The sequence below is a fragment of the Rhinopithecus bieti genome, unplaced genomic scaffold, assembly GCF_001698545.2.
Source record: "Rhinopithecus bieti isolate Rb0 unplaced genomic scaffold, ASM169854v2 scaffold_6946, whole genome shotgun sequence".
NCBI lineage: Eukaryota > Metazoa > Chordata > Mammalia > Primates > Cercopithecidae > Rhinopithecus > Rhinopithecus bieti.
Window position 1 is genome coordinate 2,051,068 of NW_016805697.1, and position 21,183 is coordinate 2,072,250.

Below are 21,183 nucleotides of genomic sequence, written 5' to 3' on the forward strand. Positions count from 1 at the left end.
GTGGCTCACGTCTGAGTCCCAGCACTTTGGGAAGCTGAGGCGGGCGGATCACGAGGTCAGGAGATGGAGACCATCCTGGCTAACACGGTGAAACTCCGTCTCTATTAAAAATACAAAAACTTAGCCGGGCGTGGTGGTGGGTGCCTGTAGTCCCAGCTACTCGGGTAGTCCCAGCTACTCGGGGGAAGCGGGGGGAGGGGGCCTGAGGCAGGAGAATGGTGTGAACCAGGGAGGTGGAACCTGCAGAGCCAAGATTGCCCCACTGCACTCTAGCCTGGGCGACAGAGTGCGACTCCATCTCAAAAAAAAAAAAAAAAAAAAAAAGGGTCTAGGCTCTGGAGTTACAAAGTTAGGTTATAGTCCTAGCTTGTAATTTAAATAAATTTAACCTCTTGAAGTCTGTTTATCTATAAAACTAAAGATATCAAGAATACTTAACTCTTGACGGCTCTGTGAGAAATGAGTTAGTAAATATGTTAAAGTATTTATCACAGGCACTGTCACACAGTCAATTATCAATACACATTAGTTGCTGTTATCATGGTTATAATCAGCAGCATCAAGATATGTGGTATAGGCATAGAAATAAACAATTAGGCCGGGTGCAGAGGCTCACCCTGGTAATCCCAGCACTTTGGGAGACCGAGGTGGGCAGATCACAAGGTCAGGAGCTCAAGACCAGCCTGGCCAACAAAGTGAAACCTGTCTCTACTAAAAATACAAAAACTAGCCGGGTGTGGTGGCAGGCATCTGTAGTCTCAGCTACTCAGGAGGCTGAGACAGGAGAAGCACTTGAACCGGGAGGTGGAGGTTGCATTGAGCTGAGAAGGCACCACTGCACTCCAGCCTGGGTGACAGCAAGACTCCGTCTCAAAAAATAAACAAACAATTAAATCCCTCAAAAAGAGCCCAGAAACAGGCCCAAGAGTAAAAAGAATTTGTAAATGCTAAAAGGTGGCATTTTGCACCAGTGTGAAGACAAATTTAATAACTAGCAGTAGTGAGCTGTATCATCTGAGGAAAGAAAAAATTACCTCACAATACACATAAAATCCAGAGTAAAGAGCTAAATGACTTGCAAGACAAAACAAAACAAAAACCTGTAGGTAGCATTTTTAACATCATCTTCAAGTGGAGAAAACATTCTTGAAACACAAAATCCAAAGGTTATAGAAGGAACACTATGCACAGACATGGAAAAGTCTTTACAACATAAAGACAAAGAATATCTATAATATATTGAAGAGTCCCTAAAAATTTATAAGAAAAAGACAAATAAGCCAATAGTAAAACTGGCAAAGGTTATGAGCAAGCAGTTCACCACAAGGAGAGATGCATAGTAGCCTTCAATCGAAAAAGCAAATGAAAATAATTTTAAGATATCTTTATTCATATATATAACTAACAAAAATAAAACGATGTTCTGGGGGCCAGGCGCGGTGGCTCAAGCCTCTAACCCCAGCACTTTGGGAGGCTGAGACGGGCGGATCACGAGGTCAGGAGATCGAGACCATCCTGGCTAACCTGGTGAAACCCCGTCTCTACTAAAAAAAATACAAAAAACTAGCCGGGCGAGGTGGCGGGCGCCTGTAGTCCCAGCTACTCGGGAGGCTGAGGCAGGAGAATGGCGTAAACCCGGGAGGCAGAGGTTGCAGTGAGCCGAGATCCGGTCACTGCACTCCAGCCTGGGAGACAGCGAGACTCCGCCTCAAAAAAAAAAAAAACAAAAAACAAACAAACAAACAAAAAAAACCACGATGTTCTATCAATCCCCCTAAAAAAAATGAGAAAATATAGAAAGAGCTTTAAACCTGCTAACATCTGTGGCTCTGTTTATCACCAAAAGAAAAAGCAACACCTATCACGCCATTAGAACACTTTATTATGGAAAGAGGAAAAACAAAAACAAAACACAGGTAGAAAAGCAATCACTGAACCTTATTGTTAGAAGGAAACTAAGCTTATGAGATCTGACCACTCACCAACACAAGAAAGTACCACTGACAATGACCTATATGCAGCATTTACTCAAACTCCAGAGGCAAGGCAGTTCAATAAAGCACTTCTCAACAACTGTTAAAAATTACTTCTTTATAATCTTCAAATTGCTTCAAAATGATACCAAACATCTGTTTAACAAACTTTTTAAAAACTTTGTCAGGAATCAAAGGCAACTTTCAGTGTCTGCATTTATTAATATTCACCTTTTAAGGCAACATCTAATCATTTTTCTAAGATATCTACCTGTCTCCATGATTTCTCTCTTACTGGTAGGGCCCTGGAAGTATCAGAAATATCTTTCAGAACCTTGGAATTCTTCTAGACCTAGAGACATGAAATCATGTAAAGCTACATGCATCTTACTATTTTCTTATTATTTATTTGTTTTTAATATTATAAACTTCACACTATGATCTCTTATGACAAAAAAAATGACGGGAAAAGCACGAACACAGTCCCTCACTACTAAAAATTCTGCATTTGAGGAAATCACAGGGGTCAGCACAACCAGAGTGCAATGGATGAGCCTCACTCTGGGAACCACCTTCATGATCATGGTATCTACCCTGCCAGATAAGTGTACTGTCTATTTTCTTTTTGTTTGTTCTAGTTTTTCTAATTTAAAGAGCAACTTCTTGTTACAGAAACGAGAAGATAAAAAGGAGATACACTATGTGTTCTGTGTCACCTATTATTTCAAGTCTCCTGAACTGTAGATTCATGACTTCTTACTCTTGCTATAAATTTATCTCTAAGAATCATCAATATTGTTTTTCCTTTTCTGAAACATCAGTCATTGTAAAAATCCTATTCATCATCTGACAACATCCTAAGAGGTTCACAACCCTCTCTTCTACTTGACATTTGTCATGAGTTTCTCCTTCTGACTTAGTTTATGCATTTAAACAAAAACAAAATAAAACAAAAACTAAGACCCAGCTGGAGTGATGATGGGGTGGGGTGGGGGAAAAGGGGAGATGGTGAGAAGATGCGCAGGGGAGCCACTTTAGGTCCACCCTAATTTCTACCTGCTACTACCCCCACGGAATTCTTTGATATGGCTAATTAGTATCTTTTCTCAATCACTAGAAGTGCTATGTAAATGGACATATAATACTTGTTCTACTCTGACCCCCTCCCTCCACCAGTGTGCTTCCTAATCTTTCAGATAAGAAGTCTGGGGCATTTTAAGACTTTCACTCCTTCAGGAGGTACACTGTTAGAATTTTAAGCCTCACTCTTACTGGTTTTCCAATGTTTCCTAAAGTCTAGTGCACACATCTTAAAATCCAGAACTCTTTCCTACTACTTTTAATATAAACTCAAGATGACACGGCTCCTATCTGCAAAGGTTCTTTCTAGAATTTACATATCACTAGCTTTTTTTTTTTTGATCCTAATTAAGTTCAAAATAGCAAATATCTTAATAGCTTACCACCTCAAATATAAAATTAAATTAGTCAGATGCTCTGCTTTAAGAAACACATTTCCAGAAGCTGTTGGACTAACCAGTTTGCTTTATACCAATACTGTAACCTGAATTAAGATACCATTAATGCCCATACCTTTCAAATATTCTAACCACATTTGTACAACCATAGTATTTTCCATACAGATGTCTAACTTGTGTAACTACTGTACTTTTCATCCCCTTCTGTGACAGAGATAACTACCTGTTCTTCCAAAATTCATTCTCCCCTTCTACGGTATACAGTCCTCACTGGGAGGTGGCTGACCTGCTAGGAACTATTTTTTCCAGCTCTCCTTACACTCAGATAAATCCGTATGACTTGCAATGTAAATTAAGAGGAACTGATGTGTGCCAGAGTTTTTAGGAAGTACAGTTGCGAGGCTGGGCATGGTGGCTCATGCCTGTAATCCCAGCACTCTGGGAGGCCGAGGTGGATGGATCATTTGAGGTCAGGAGTTTGAGACCAGCCTGACCAACATGGTGAAACCCATCTCTACTAAAAATACAAACAGTAGCCAGGCAAGGTGGTGCACACCTGTAATCTGAGGGACTCAGGGGGCTGAGGCAGGAGAATCGCTTGAACCTGGGAGGTGGAGGTAACAGTGAGCTGAGATCGTGCCACTGCACTCCAGCCTGGGCAACAGAGCAAGACCCCATTTCAAAAAAAAATTTAATTTAAAAATAAAAAATACAAATACAAATATAAAAATTAACTGGGCATGGTGGCATACACCTGTAATCCCAGCTACTTGGGAGGCTGAGGTGGGAGGATCATTTGAACCCAGGAGGCAGAGGTTGCAATGAGCAGAGATCGTGCTACTGCACTCCAGCCTGGGCTACAGAACGAGACTCTGTCTCAAAACAAACAAACAAAAACAAAAAACAAAGAAGTATGGTTGTTGGATATATATTTACAGAATATGATATAAAGAAACAGAACTCCTATATTGTAAGTGAGTGAATATGCTTAGGTTAAATAGTGCTCTTTAACATTTACAAGCTATTAAACTGAATCAAACTTTAGTTTCTCCATCAGACTCAAGTAGAATGCTTATTTGAAATTCATCCTGAGCATTAATGATACTAGTTTAGCACAAGTCTACCACTTCAAAGAGTCTTGAGTCAAAAACATTTGTGGTTACTGCATGAGCTTTTAGCGAAGAACTACTTGTTACTTCTTTCTCTCAGGCCCATGATAAGCAGACAATGCCAGCTGACTGTTGCATGTTCCTACAATCAAAAATATTTAATAAATGTCTATGTGTCATTGTTCTATGTGCTTGGAACAACTTTAGTAACCAAAACTAAGATCCCCACCCTCACAGAGCTTACATTCCAGTAGCAGCATTTGGAGTTAGCAGTTCCAAGCCTATCTGCCAACCTTTATGTAAAGACTTAATAAACATGGGCAATAATAAATTGTTAGAGTTAACATGTTAAGGAGTTGTACTGTAGATATTCTTTGCTGGATAATAATGCTACAAAAATTAAGTTAGTATTCCCGCTAGAAAACAATGTTTCAGCTTATTAGGGAGGACAAAGGGTACATTCTTAGATACAATTGGAGAAATAAAAGGAAGTCAAAGAAGAAAAGGCTACTAAGATGGTGAAGGAAATTATTGTTAACGTAAGAACTTGACACAGTGGCAAGAGAGTGGCAAATAAAATTTCCACTGGTAGCTTTAGATGAGACTCTTCTTCCAGACAGTGATGTTCATATAACAATAACAGTTACAAGGCTGGAGGTGGTGGCTCATGCCTATAATCTCAGCACTCTGGAAGGCCAAGGTTGGGGAGGATCAAACTCAGGAGTTTGAGACCAGCCTGGGCAACACAGGAATGCCCTGTCTCTGGAAAAATAAAAACAAAGGCCGGGCGCAGTGGCTCACGACTGTAATCCCAGCACTTTGGGAGGCTGAGGTGGGCGGATCGCGAGGTCAGGAGATTGAGACCATCCTGGCCAACATGGTGAAACTCCATCTCGACTAAAAATACAAAAATTAGCTGGGCATGGTGGTGTCTGCCTGTAATCCCAGCTACTCAGGAGGCTAAGGCAGGAGAATCGCTTTAACCGGGGAGTTGGAGATCATGTGAGATCTCAGTGAGCTGAGATCATGCCACAGCATTCCAGCCTGGCGACAGAGCGAGATTCTGTCTCAAAAAAATATAAAAATAACAAAATAAAAATTAAATAAAATTAGCCAGGCATAGTGGTGCACACTTGTGGTCGCAGCTACTGGGGAGGCTGAGGTGACTGCATTGCTTGAGCTTAGGAAGAAGAGGCTGCAGTGAGCGGTGATTGTGCCACTGGACTCCAGCCTGGGAGACAGGGTGACACTCTGTCTCAAAAAAATGATTTATAGGAACCAACTAGTATAGAAGACTATAAGAATGAGGAACAAGCCAGTATGGAAGAAACCTTGCTTCCTCTAGAAGTATAGCCTTAAATGGCTAATGAGTCTGTACCAAGATGTAGGAAACTGCTATTATACTGACAGGGCAAATTAGAAAACGGCTGTCTTGGCCGGGCGCGGTGGCTCAAGCCTGTAATCCCAGCACTTTGGGAGGCCGAGACGGGCGGATCACGAGGTCAGGAGATCGAGACCATCCTGGCTAATACGGTGAAACCCCGTCTCTACTAAAAAATACAAAAAAACTAGCCGGGCGAGGTGGCCGGAGCCTGTAGTTCCAGCTACTCGAGAGGCTGAGGCAGGAGAATGGCGTAAACCCGGGAGGCGGAGCCTGCAGTGAGCCGAAATCCGGCCACCGCACTCCAGCCTGGGCGACAGAGCGAGACTCCATCTCAAAAAAAAAAAAAAAAAAAAAAAGGAAACGGCTGTCTTTCCACAACACGTCTGAAATGTTGACTGAATCATCAGGCAATAAAGACCTTCCATCTCTCTCTACTAACTCACCTAGAAATAAATGACATAATTAGTATAAATAAAGGCAATATTGTACAGTAACAATTTGATCCAGCTTCTGAGGCAGAAGACAGATTTGAATACACACTCCATATATATGTGTATATATGTATAGAGAGTGTGTATGTGTACAAAGAGAGAGAATATATAGACTTTACAAACCCAAACCTATAAAAGGGCAACATTTGCTACAGTTTAGTGTAATAACTCATCTTTTGCATGTTTCTTTATTCTTTTGATGAGTTAAGTTTAGGAAAAAAAGAAACTTTATTGGGAAAACATGCTCTGCTAATCTGGCTGAACAAACACCTTATTTTATAAAAAGATGAAGAATGTTCTGGACTTAGAACATCATTTTCCATTACTAACCCCAACTTATAAAAAGATAGCATTTGCTACAGTTGTTAGCGTAATAACACGTTTTTCAGTTAATGAATATATTTAATATCTGACCTTAATTAACAACTGATGTCTATTATAAAACATGCACCACAAAGTTACTTCCATTAAAAAGAAAAGCATAGGCTGGGTGTAGTAGCTCAAGCTTGTAGTCTCAGCTGCTCAGGAAGATTACTTGAGCCGAGGAGTTCGAGGCTGTAATAAGCTATGATCATGCCACCGTACTCCAGCCTGGGCAAACAGAAAGAAAGAAAAACAAAATAAAAAATAAAAAAAAGTGGCCGGGCGCGGTGGCTCAAGCCTGTAATCCCAGCATTTTGGGAGGCCAAGATGGGCAGATCACAAGGTCAGGAGATGGAGACCTTCCTGGCTAACACGGTGAAACCCCGTCTCTACTAAAAAATACAAAAAAAAAACTAGCCGGGCGAGGTGGCAGGCGCCGGTAGTCCCAGCTACTCGGGAGGCTGAGGCAGGAGAATGGCGTAAACCCAGGAGGCGGACCTTGCAGTGAGCTGAGATCCGGCCACTGCACTCCAGCCTGGGTGACAGAGCGAGACTCCGTCTCAAAAAATAAATAAATAAAAATTAAAAAAAGAAAGAAAATAAAATAATTAAAAAGTATTGCTGGGTGCGGTGGCTCATGCCTGTAATCCCAGCACTTTGGGAGGCCAAGGCGGATCACCTGAGGTCAGGAGTTCGAGACCAGCCTGACCAACATGGAGAAACCCCGTCTCTACTAAAAGTACAAATAATAAGCTGGGCATGGTGGTGCATGCCTGTAGTCCCAGCTACTCAGGAGGCTGAGGCAGAAGAATCACTTGAACCTGGGAGGCAGAGGTTGCAGTGAGNAAAATTAAAAAAAGGAAGAAAATAAAATAATTAAAAGTATTGCTGGGTGCGGTGGCTCATGCCTGTAATCCCAGCACTTTGGGAGGCCAAGGCGGATCACCTGAGGTCAGGAGTTCGAGACCAGCCTGACCAACATGGAGAAACCCCGTCTCTACTAAAAGTACAAATAATAAGCTGGGCATGGTGGTGCATGCCTGTAGGCCCAGCTACTCAGGAGGCTGAGGCAGAAGAATCACTTGAACCTGGGAGGCAGAGGTTGCAGTGAGCAGAGATCGCGCCATTGCACTCCAGCCTGAGCAACAAGAGTGAAACTCCATCTCAAAAAAAAAAAAAAAAGTATTAATTGAACATTCTTTGCCAACAATTCAAATGCACTATTTAATGAAGAAGAAAAAAGAAGAAATCTCCCTTTCCATCATTGCTCCTCATTCCTAAAAAAGTTATGGCATACACAACAGGCTTGTAGTCAGTCCTAGATTTAAATCCCAGTTCTGCTAGTTGTGTGACCTTAGCCAATTATATATACTTTCTGATCCTCGGTTTCTTCATCTGTATTAAATCCCTACCTCAAGGGATCCAGCACAGTGGCTCACATCTGTAATCCTAGCACTTCGGGACGTTGAGGCAAGTGGACTGCTTGAGCCTAGGAGTTCAAGACAGCCTGGGCAACATGGTGAAACCCTGTCTCTATTCTAAAAAAAATAAAAATAAAAAACAGGCCAGGCATGGTGGCTCACACCTGTAATCCCAGCACCCTGGAAGACTGAGACGGGGGGATCCCTTGAGCCTAGGGGGTTTAAGACGAGTCTGAGCAACATGGTGAGACATTTTAAATTTTAAAAATTAAAAACAAAAAAATCAGCAGGGCATGGTGGCTCACAACTGTGGTCCCAGCAGCTACTCAGAGACTAAGGTGGGAGGATCACTTGAGCCTAGGAGGCAGAAGTTGCAGTGAACCAAGGTTTTGCCACTGCATTCCAGCCTGGGTGACAGAGTGAGACTCTGTCTCAAAACTAAAAAATAAATACCCATCTCATTCCTAATTTTTCTGTGTATTTTGGAAACACATTTCAAAGATTCAAGTCAAATGTGATAATGCATATAAAAGTGTGGCATAGTAGCTATTACAGGACAGGCTTTCTTCTTTCCCTACCCAATGCCAAAGAGGAGTGAATGGGTAGGAAATGAAAAAGGACAGAGAAGATAAAGTTACAAACTCCATATTATAACACTCCTCATTTTCCCAAACCCTTTTCTACTATTTTTGTTTATTACTCCCAATCTTTTGAAGCTTTTCTATAACTCATACTGTCCTATAGGGTTAGAGTATGAGGCAGGTTTCACAGAGCCTATCAAGCAGGTGGGGAAACCTAGTGAAGTTTCTGTACTTAAATCAAGCTTAACAGCAATGCCTTATAGGGAGAATCTGAGTATCCTAACAGGGAACTCGAAACAGTGATTTTTAAATAGTGAGGAGCCGGTAAGGTGGGAAAGGAGGGTGACTGGCAAGGCTACAGGGTTCACCCACCTCATAATCAGAGCATTTGTAGGCCAAATATTTTATTTGATCAAAGAGCTCAGCAGTTAACAAAACAAGGCAAAACTGAGAATCAGTCAGAAAATATTTTACCACCAAAACATTTTACCTATTTGTGAGGCTTTTATAAGACTCCAACGGGCTGCCTAGAAATCAGGCCAAAAGGCTTATGTTACAGAAAAGACTTCCTGGAAAACCAGACTCTAATTTTTTTTTTTTTTTTTTGAGACAGAGTTTCCCTCTCGCGCCCAGGCTGGAGTGCAGTGGTGCAATCTCGGCTCACTGCAAGCTCCGCCTCCCGGATTCATATCATTCTCCTGCCTCAACCTCCCAAGTAGCTGGGACTACAGGTGCCCGCCACCACGCCCAGTTAATTTTTTGTATTTTCTAGTAGAGATGGGGTTTCACCATGTTAGCCAGGATGGTCTCAATCTCCTGACCTTGTGATCCGCCCACCTCAGCCTCCCAAAGTGCTGGGATTACAGGCGTGAGCCACTGTGCCCGGCCTACAGATTCTAATTTTCAAAACATCAACTTACAAACTTTCGGAACACTATAATTTTAGTTTCTTTGTTTTAGAAAATCTATTTCACAAAACTTAAAAAGTTAAACATTTTCCAATGCCATGATTGTCTTGTTCTAAATATTAACTGTATGTGTATAAAAACAAATACCCAGAACAAGTTGTCCATACCTTTGTCAATTAAAAAAATTAAGTGCAAATTTTGATAATAGTGGCTATTTTTCTGATATAATGTTGCATAGTTTTTATTCAAACAGCCACGATTACTTGTTAATTGACATCATAACTATTCACTTCAACAGAATAATTAAGTCTTTTTTCTAATTTTATTATGAAAAAATCTGGGCTGGGCGCAGTGTCTCACGTCTGTAATCCCAACACTTTGGGAGGCCAAGGCAGGCAGATCACCTGAGGTCAGCAGTTCAAGATCAACCAGGCCAACATGGTGAAACCCCATCTCTACTAAAAATAAGAAAATTAGCTGGGTGTGGTGGCACACACCTGTAATCCCAGCTACTCAGGAGGATGAGGCAGGGAGAACTGCTTGAACCCGGGAGGCCGAGGTTGCAGTGAGCCGAGACTGCGTCTCAAAAAAAAAAAAAAAAAGGCCGGCTGAGGTGGCTCATACCTGTAAGCCCGGTACTTTGGGAGGCCAAGGCAGGTGGATCACCTGAGATAGGAAGTTGGAGACCAGCCTGACCAACATGAAGAAACCCCATTCTCTACTAAAAACACAAAAATTAGCCGGGCGTGGTGGCACACACCTGTAATCCGAGGTACTTGGGAGGCTGAGGCAGGAGAATCACTTGAACCCAGGAGGCTGAGGTTGTAGTGAGCCGAGACTGAGCCACTGCACTCCAGCCTGGGAGACAGAGCGAGACTCCAACTCAAAAAAACCAAATAAACAAAAAAACAAAAACCTAGCATATTTGTCACACCATAGGTTTAATAAACGTTTGCTTAATTAGTATAACTGCAATTTGCTTGAGAAACTTCCATGCCAAGTCCATGGGTAAGTTTTTTATAATCTTTCCTTATAGCTAATTTGATTCCAAAATTGAGACTCAAACATTTCCTTAAAATTTTATCAATACGGTCATGCCTCACTTAACACATATTCTGAGAAATGCCTCATTAGGCAATTCTGACATTATGTGAACAATCTAGAGTGTACTTACACAAACCTACGTGGTATAGCTGACTACAACCTTCGGCCATATAGTACGGCCTATTTCTCTCAGGGTACAAACCTGTACAGCAGACAACTGTAAAGAATACTGCAGGCAACTGTAACACAGTATTTGTGTATTTAAACATAACTAAATGTAGAACAGATCAGTAATTACACAGTATAAAGAAAAATGGTACACCTGTATAGGGCAGCTCTACTATAATCTTAGAGGATCACCATCATGGACTGCAACTTCCTTAGGCAGAGCATGACTATACTGTAACAACTTCAACTGTGGCAGAACACACATTTATATAAAGCTGAGAAACTATTAGAAACCATCAGGCCCAACTACCTTTTGTTTCAAATTGCTAAACTAAGGCCTAGGGAGTTTACTGAACTGACCAAGGCTAAACAGCTCTTCACCATCAGAAATGAAACTAAAATCTAGAGAGTGCTCTACCTTCCAGTCCTTTCCTTAAAACACCATATTGCCTTCTCTGCTCCTTCCAAATGTCTGAATGCTACTATTTTTAAAGTATCCTTATATGTAAAATATTAATCACATCAGAATAAAAGTTAGAAGTCAACACATTTGCCAGGAAACAACCACCAACTTTCTCCACCTCACCCCAATTTCTACTTAACACTAAGAAACTGAAAAGTTACATTAAAAAATTAGAGAAGTGAAAATCCTCTTAAGTCAGTTGAAGAAAACCTAGAATCCACATTTTGTTGGGAACAGAGGCTGAAAACCAGACAATCTTGAAGTTTCAGTGGTCAATCCTTTTCCTCCCAGCACTTCCTGTTCCATCCTCACCCCCAATAACCCAGCAAAAGTATACCTATGAATTATGCATTCCTTCACACACATTACCGCAAGACAATCAGGACTATTTTCTTTTTGTCCTAGGTATATATGAACAAGTCATAATTGCGATACTGACTGACACTACTGTGATGAGATACCAAACGCATTTTTAAAAAAATTTAGGATTTGTCTTTAGCATAACTTGGACTTCTATTCGCTAAAATAGTACAACATAACTATTTAAAATAAATCTTACTAGAGACTAGTTTAACTTCAACTACAACAAATTTTCAGTTCATATTAGAAATATCAAAATGACCTTTAAATTAATGTTTGAAGGATTGCTTAAGCTATTTTGTAAAATCACCTTCTAGAATAAAACCTGAGAGCAAAATCTAAAGAATTAACTTTGAGCTATGAAAAGCATTAAGCTAGTTTTATAACATTTCAGTAGAGCTGTATTCAAAACATTTGTCTGTAGTTGTAAATTCATATAAATCTGCCTAGAACCACATCCCTACATACAATTCAGAATTTATTTAGTATTTATTGTGGTAAGGGCTGTTCTCAAAGATGCTATAAAATGGCTCCTTGACACAGTGAATACTAGGTCAAGAATAACAGACAAGCATGGAAAGAAATAATTACAATGCAAGGAGAGGTGTGTTTTGACATAAGTGTTTTGTGGGAGCACAAAGAGGTCATAACACCAACGTCTTGCTAAGTATATGCCATAATGATGTGTACTTAATGTTCAAATGTATGGTCTTCCTGTACCTCATCCTTCCTCTGGTTATACAAGTTTGAGCACTACTTTTCTCAATCCTCTCTAATCTCCATCCCAAATTAGCCAAACCCCAAATTACCAAAGACAAGTCAAAGGAATTGTCTCCAGATTTTTAGTAGATAGTAGTGGTAAAAGCAAGGACAAGACGCTGCTGTAGCTGGCTGTGGTGGCCTATAATCCCAGCATTTTGGGAGGCCCAGGCAGGTGGATCGCTGGAGCCTAGGAGTTTGAGACCAGCCAGGACAACATGGTGAGACCCCATCTCTCCAAAAGGTTCAAAAATCACTCAGGTATGCTCTAGTTTGGCCAACACAGTGAAACCCCGTCTCTACTAAAAATACAAAAATGAGCCAGGCATGGTGGTGCATGCCTGTAATTCCAGCTACTTGGGAGGATGAGGCAAGAGAATCACTTCAACCTGGGAGGCAGAGCTTGCAGTGAGCCAAGATCACGCCACTGCACTCCAGCCTGGGCGACAGAGTCAGACTCCATCAAAAAAAAAAAAAAAAAAAAAAGGCCAGGCATGGTGGCGCACACCTGTGGTCCCTGCTACTCAGGAGGCTAAAGTGGGAGGATCCCTTGGCCCTGGAGGTCAAGGCTGCAGTGAGCTGTGACGGCGCCACTGCACTCCACTCTGGGCAACAACAGAGTGAGATCCTGTCTCAAAAACAAAGCAAAACAAAAAAACAGAAAAGATGCGACTGCTGCTATTTGCTTGGCATATTTATAAGCTGAGCAACATTTTAGAAGCAGCAAAATTTGCCTATGGCATCTTCCAGTCTGGGGATTGCCATATATAGCTGATAATGTATTTGCAACTGTTGATGTCCATCTTCTACACCAGGGATAAAGAAAGAACAAAAGGAAAAGAACGCAGAGTTCCTACTAGCAAAATTCAGGCAGCCACAGGGGATATGCAATGTATAGCTAATTCTAGAAGTCATTCCTCTTGAAGGCCTTCCACTTCCTAGGAGAAAGTAGAGTCCAAAGAACCTACATGCCAGCAATTCTACTCCCCTCCCCTAAACAGTAAAAGGAGCAATTCTAAGAATCACAGCTTAAAGCAAAATGAAGTATAATGCTACAAGGAACCTGCAGTCTCACAGCTTACTGTACATTTGAACAAGAGAAACTGAAGGGCATCGTTACCCTAGATTTGGGTGGGGGGGAGGAGTTGAGGCACAGAGGCTTGTAACTCAGTCCATTAGTACCTCAACAGTACATTATTCTATACTCTAAAATTACAGGATTCTCTGTTTTTCCTGGAGTGGGCTTTCAGATCTTAAAGGTAAATCCAGATCCAGACCAAGATATATTGCCATCAAGTCTGCTAGTTCCAGGACAACAGCAGTGCTGCTGTAGCCAACGATTCCTTGGCATACAGACATGTGAAAATGATATTGGCGGCAACACTGGCTCTTCTCTTTCACCCTCTACTGTTACTATAGCTCCTTTTGCTAAATCTGCCTCTGAGTTTAGACAGGAGCTGGATGGTTAGTAATCACCCAGCAGCTGCAGCTGAGCAATACTCAGCCTAATTGTGGCACTGGAGCAGCTGAGAGGAAGAAAAGAGATAATGCATACCCTGCCATAGCCATACACGAACTACCAATAAGACAACACACTTTAACAGAAACAGATTATTTCCTTTAAAGAAAAGTAGTTGTACCTCGCTATAGGACTTATATTTATATTATAAACCTGTTTAAATGTGAACTGAAGGTGACCTAAGCCATGCAGGGTGCTAAACAATGGAAGATCTTACTAAAACTTCCTGTAAATATTCACACAACAAAGCCTGCACCACAAACATCACCTTAATAACATGACCAAAAGTTCCTGTGATATAAGAATGTGGCACAGATGTGATCTCTTCAACTCTACAACAATGCAAAGCCACAATATGAACAACTAAAATAGCAAGCCATTACATAAAGCAAATAAAATAGCATGACCCAATGATTCTCTGCATTTCTGAAACTCCAACACCATGTTGTAATTTAGAACCAAAACATATTCATCTTTCAGGTGCTGCAAATCTTCATAAACTTTAAACAAAAACTTATTTTATGCTAAGATTTCATAGTATTCTTAAGAATATAAAAACTAAGGTTGAAATTACTGATCTAAAGAATTACTGTTCTAGAAAACTGAAAATAGATAAAAGTCAAAACTTACGATCTTGATGTCACAATTGAGTTTTGTCATGTTATGTAATTTTCAGAAAAACAGAGTATTTGATGACAGAACAGTATCCATTCGTTCAATCAACATTTTGATTACCTTCTATTGGTTATTTACAATACACAAGCCGAAGCGGATTTTAATTTTGTAAAACCTGTGTCTTCTCTCAAAATATTAAAACAATTAACTTACTAAAGAAACCCAAGTAGAACTTTATTTAGAAATTTTTTCCCAACAATTCTCTAATTATTGTACATTTAGGAGTATTCGACTTTTTTTTTTTTGAGACAGTCTCACTCTGTTGCCCAGGCTGCAATGCAGTAGCACTATCTCAGCTCACGGCAATCGCTGTCTCCGGGTTTCAAGCGATTCTTGTGCCTCAGCCTCCCAGGTAGCTGGGATTACAGGGGTGCACCACCACACCCAGATAATTTTGTACTTTTAGTAGAGACGGGGTTTCACCATGTTAGTCAGGCTGGTCTCAAACTCTGGTCTCAAGTGATCCCCTTGCCTCCGCCTCCCAAAGTGCTGGGATTACAGGTGTGAGCCACCATGCCCAGCCTGACGTGTTGAAAGTTGTTATACATACTAGCTGTTATATGACAATTATGATTTAACAAATCTATTCCTATTTGCAAAGGATAGCCTAGGTAGTGTTCTAAAGTCAGTCACCAAATTATGTTCTTAAACCAAGCACCTCATATAGTACATTACACACTGGATTCCTTAAAAAAAAATTCATGTAAAATAAAACACAGAAATAGATTCTGCACACAAACGTAGAGCTTAATGTATTACACTAAAACCAATACCCTTGGTAACTCCTTTTAACCAGGTTAAAAGAACTTTGTTACCACTTCAGAAGCCGGGTCCCTATCACAATCTCCTCCCTCTTTCCATATATTTCCTTTCATAGAACCACAGGTATTCTATGCTTCTATTTTTACGTTCACAGAAATTTCCTTGCAGGTTTTTTCTTTTTTAATTACCCAAGTTTGGGCGACACCAGAGTTTAGCATCACTTAATTTTTTTTGGCATTAGTCTTCTTTCTTACTATAAAGCTAATAGAATTAATAAATGATGCCTACACTGATGTTGTAAAGAAAAACTACCCATAGTAATAAATTATTTACTGTCTAACATGATGCAAATTTCAACTCTGAATAAGTCTTACACCATCGGTTGGTAATATTTCACTTATACAGGTTTACTTCTAGTCTTTTAGCACATTTATTCTTTTATCAACACATACCATGAAGGAATTCTACTTGCATAAACAATTTTTCAGCTTGTGAATTTCCTGAACTAAAACACACACACAAAAACAGCCCATGTATTAATATTATATATTTCGACCATAAGACAAATTCCACCTAACCCAGGAAGACAGGTCAAAGCTATAATTTCACTTTCAGATGAACAGAAAGGAATCAATTTTGTGGTTTACGAAGTCAGCAAAACCTAACTGCGAAATCAAAGCTATTATAACATTACGGTGGTTACAACAGAGTATATATTTTAAGAGCCCTTTTATCTTTTATCCTGGAAACATGGATATAAACTGTTTTGTTTTTAGATCAAAGGCAACTGTCTATTTCAAATGTAGGACCCTCTGAAATGTCAACCAGCATTTAAAATCTCCACCGACTTTTAGCTAATGTCCAAAAATTAAAATACAATTTAACTTCCTTTTCTTACATGTCAATTGTGGCAGGGGTCTCACATTTATCAGCAAACAAAAACAACAAAATCATATATATTATTTGCTAAAGTAAAACTTCCTTACTGTACAACATATGAAAATCGTAAGTGATGCATACAAGATCCTTGGTTAACACAAGATACTCCTTTATTACCTGACCAAAATGCTTCCTGTCCGCCGTGTGCCAAGCACTGTGACAGTTAAGATATTAGATTTACCATGCACTTTTCCTTAAATGCACACTCATGTGTATACATTTAGTAATATTTTCCTTAGTCAGTTATTTAACTTTAGAAATTTAACAGGATGGTTTAAACACATTTAAAATTATCAAGACATCTTTGGCACTAATCTTACAATTATAATACATGAAGATACTATAATCATATATATACGTGAAATCAACTATGTGAAAACACACATCCGTGGAACGTATATACATAATAAATGGTATGGACATAAAATTGTGCTTCCACCAGACTTTCATTATTTCCTTTAATAATGTGTAAATTAGACCGTATGTTATTCCACGCCTATATCAATTAATTACGCAGAAAATAATTCAACCAAATCCGCACTGTTAAGTCCTACTCGCTAAAAAACAAAAACTAAAGTTCCTACACCAGACTTGATTTTCAAAGAGCTTCTTAAAACAACTCTGTTCCATGCCCAATAAAGTGAAAGCTGGAAGCAATTATCAAGAAGAAAAACACACTTTAAGACAAAATTTTCTTTAACACATGTGGACAGGGAACCGAACGCAACGGGAGGCGGAGTGGCATGAAAAAGTGGACGCTGAATGGTAAATTTCCCAACCCCCAATCCAAAACAAAGGAAAACTTTAAACATGTTGCGGTTTTCAATCAAACCAAGTAAAGCCAGAGAGGCTCACCCACCCGCCCCACACACCCTCTCCTCTCGCCGCACAGCTGCTACCGGCGTCGGCCGACACACAGACCCCCAGCCTTTAGGACAGAAAAGGGACCGCTTCCCTCGCCCCCACTTCGGCCGTGTGGGCAAAAATAAACCTCGCCTCCACGCCGCCAGGCTGTCTACACGACCCCAAAGACAAGGGGTAGAAAGTGTCCCCACGCCTCTGGGACCTCAGGTCGGACTTGGGCGGGACCCGGCAGGATTGAACGGGGCAGAGACCGAGTCAGGGGCGAGCAGGTAGCGCGGGGAACGAGACGAGCCCGCCGGGCGGGCCGGGGGAAGGCAGAAGTTTCTTCCCAACTTCCCGACTCTGGCCCGCGGGGGCGGGGAACCGCGGCGGTGCCGGTGGCTCCCGGCGCTGGGGCCTAGCCCTGTCCGTGTCGGGGTGGACCCCTCCGCCCGCGGGGCCCCACCCGGTCCTTACCTGTCCTCCGGCCGCGCTCTCATGAGTCGCTGCTGCCGCAGCTCGAGGTGGCGGGAGGGGGCGGAGGGCGGAGGCGAGGCCCGCGGGCCCTCTCCCTCCTCCACCTCCTCGTCCCGGGGCGCCCGGCGGCAGCAACGACTGCAGAGCCGGCCCGGGACGCGTTGCTTCAGGAGGAGGGAGTTCCCTGGCTCCCCACCCCTGGGCCTCACTCTCCACCTCCTTCCCCGGCCCCGCCCCTCACTTCTAGCGGGGCGGGCGCGGGGCGGGGCTGCGACTACCTGCGCGCGCCGCCGTCCGCTCACCGGAACTCGGGCCACGCCGGCCCGGCTCCAGGGCCCCCAGCCTTCCGGCGCCTACGCCCCCGTCAGGTCCCCTCCGCGGGCTCCGGGCCGCTTTGCTGTGGTTTGGGTAGGCGACCGGTCCGTGTCACTTCTCCCGACCCAACATGGCGGCGGGGTCCGTGGCGGATTCCCGGGGGCGGCGCAGGCTGAGGGGGCGTGAGGAGGAGGTGCTTGCCCGCCCGGAGAGCAGGCCCGCGGCGCCCCTTCCCAGCCGCGAACCCACCGACGCTTGGCTGCAGCGGGGATTGAATGGGGCGCCCCGATTCCGCCCCTTTGCCTTTCTCTTTTCCTTGGCCCGGCCCTCCGTAGTGCCCAGGGCTTTGGGGCTTGTTTTTGTGGGGGAGGACGGGGTTGAGTTTTTTTGGCTGGCTGGCTGCTTCTCAGCACTATGCTTCCGCACCCTTTGTCGTTCGTAGTAAAATCTCAGCCCAACCGCGTGAGCGGGGGGCGTTACTCACACCCTCATCACCATCCTGATGCCGTCCAAACAACGTTCACGTCTGGCCTCCTTCCGAGGCAGGGATCCTGTCCCTGCCCCCAGGAGCTTCCTGTTGACTGTAGGTTGAACCAGCCTTGCCGGGAGGGGAACCGAAGCTGAGTTCTGTTTGGCGACTATCTCAGTAATGGTGGCTTTGGCTTATGTTGGGACAGCGTATTTCTATATGATGCTGGCGGCAGCCCAGTGAGGGAAGTGCAACAAGTATGGTTACCCTGCTCGAAAGCTGTGGAAACAGCGACCCCGAAAGTGGAGGAGCCACAGCTGGAATCGTGTGGGTCTGAATCCGCGCACCTTTCCTATGAGCCTTGACAAAGCCAGTAGCTGAAGAAGGGGGAGGACCCGGAAGGATGGGGTGGGGGCGTAAAGATGAGGGTTAATCAAGGTCCTCATGGACTGACCCTTGAGGCCGTTCTGCTGCAGTCACTTCTGCCTTGTCAGACTTTCAGAGTAACTTCCTTTCTTTATTTCCTCTTTGGTGGGGTTATCGGAATAATTGTGTGACTATTGGTTTCCTTTGCGGTTTTTAGTGAAATTCAGAATCATCGACAGATACGAAATAGTGCAATCATACGTGTCAGTATTACGGTGTTCTAGGAACTTAAGGAAATGCACATAAGGGTTTGAACATTTTTTTCTTCAGCTCACTAAATGAACGAAAGGTGGGCGTAGGCATTAAAGATACACATAATGTGGAACGGTGCTGTATTTTCTTTAGCTACTAAAACTTCATTTGTGTTTGTCTCAGGGTTGTAAAATTTTATGTAGGTCTATATTCAGCTTTTATTAAAGTAGAAAATTCCTTGAGCTGTTGAGTTTCTTCACTAAATAGAGATGTCTTTGTCTTCCTAAACACTCAGCCTAAAAATCAGCTCTGAAATAGGCCGGGCACGGTGGCTCACACGTGTAATCCCAGTATTCTGAGAGTCCAAGACAGCAGGATCACTTGAGCCCAGGAGTTGGAGACCAGCTTGGGCAACATGGGAGACCTCCTATCTAGTAAAATATATTTTTAAAAATAATAAATGAAATTAAATAGTAGTTTGCCCCAGTTTAAGGGGTAAGGTGGCTTTGAAGATGTTCTCTATGGAGTTTTAAAGTTGGGAGAGTGTCAGAATGTCACCTACAAGTTATAGATTACATTAACTTACTGAGTTTGCCTCCGCCCTTGCTTTTATTTTTTAATTACCACATTCCCTGATTTATTTTTTAGTATATTCATCAATGTCAAACTTCAGTCTGTAAATAACCTGGAAAGTGTTCAATCTTAACATTTAGTGGCTCACTTGTTTCCAGGAATATTTTTTTTAAAAAAATTTTAATGAGGAAGAGAAAATCTGGAAAGTCTCACTGAGTTTGGTGTAACAAATTGCTTTTAATCTGTTCATCCTGAAATGGACAAATAAGCTTGCCCCACTTTTCCCTCCTGCACAGCATAGAGGTGTGGTATGTACATGTGTGTTAGGGAGTGATAAGGAACTTAAGTCTTGAAACCCCTGGAAAAGTCTGCTGGAGGAAAAAGCTAGGGGAAAGCTTTAAACAAACAAACTTTATGAGATATGTTAGGTCCCTATAAAAGTAAAATGTTTTTATTTAAGTTGATTAATGCTTAAAATTATTTGACTGGAAGTTTGAAAGGTTGAAAGTTGAACTAGGGCCCACTCAGTACCACCTTGGAACCTGTGATTCTACCAGGAAATGTTTTTGTTTAGGATAAACCTCTCCTACGTGCTATCAGTGATATGCTGCTGCTGCTGCTTCCGCCACTGAGGCTATGATGATGATTTTCTCTTCCTGGTAACAGTAAAAAAGCCTGCAGCCCTACACAAGGTGCATGTATTGCCTCTTTTCTAACAACCGTCCCCTCACCACCCTCCTCAAATCCGTTCAGTGCCTGACATTATCTGTACCACCTTAGCTTTGCTGCCTCCACCTGGCCAAGACTGCTCCTATGTCCAGTTAGGAAGAATATGAGGAGCCCTCTAAGGATAAATTTAGAAGATCAGGAAAAAGGAAGGTATTTCTCCTTGAGTGTTAGGCCTATTGTGACAAGCTCAGTGGAGAAATGCACCAACTCATCAAGTTCTCAATGCTCCTGATGTCTTCATTGCCTCAAGGACCAAGGTTTCTTTATTACAGTTTTATTTCCCCTCAACTGGTAAAGGACTGTCTAAGCGACCTAAATAAATGTATATAGAGGGCCAGGCGCAGTGGCTCACACCTGTAATCCTAGCACTTTGGGACGCTGAGGTAGGTGGATCACCTCGAACGCTGAGGTCAAGAGTTCGAGACCAGTCTGGCCAACATGATGAAACCCTGTCTCTACTAAACAAAAAATACAAAAATTAGCTAGGCGTGGTGGCATGCGTCTGTAATCTCAGCTACCCCGGAGGCTGAGGCAGGAGAATCACTTGAACCCCGGGGGGAGAGGTTGCAGTGAGCTGAGATCACGCCACTTCATTCCAGCCTGGGTGAACGAGCAAAACTCCGTCTCTAAATAAATTAATTAATAATAAATAAATGGATATAGAAGGACATATCCTGCAGTGAATAGATGTCAATCAAATGTGTCTTGCAATTAATAAATGTCAAATACGGCGATCTTACATGAACTTCAGCAAGTCTACCT

At 42.3% G+C, this 21,183-nt stretch overlaps 1 protein-coding gene across 3 annotated transcripts in view; it reads right to left on the minus strand.

Moving 5' to 3' along the window:
* Nucleotides 1-19,028, minus strand: part of YES1 (YES proto-oncogene 1, Src family tyrosine kinase) — an 86,843-nt gene extending 67,815 nt beyond the window's left edge. The window contains exon 1 of one of the 3 annotated variants that reach the window (XM_017873556.1): nt 18,020-19,028. The gene's annotated coding sequence lies outside the window, so the exon portion shown is untranslated. Of the gene's footprint in view, nt 1-17,717; nt 17,965-17,995 lie in introns of those variants that run through there. The other 2 variants (XM_017873554.1, XM_017873551.1) reach the window with 2 other exon arrangements.
* Between the last annotated feature and the right edge of the window lie 2,155 nt (nt 19,029-21,183).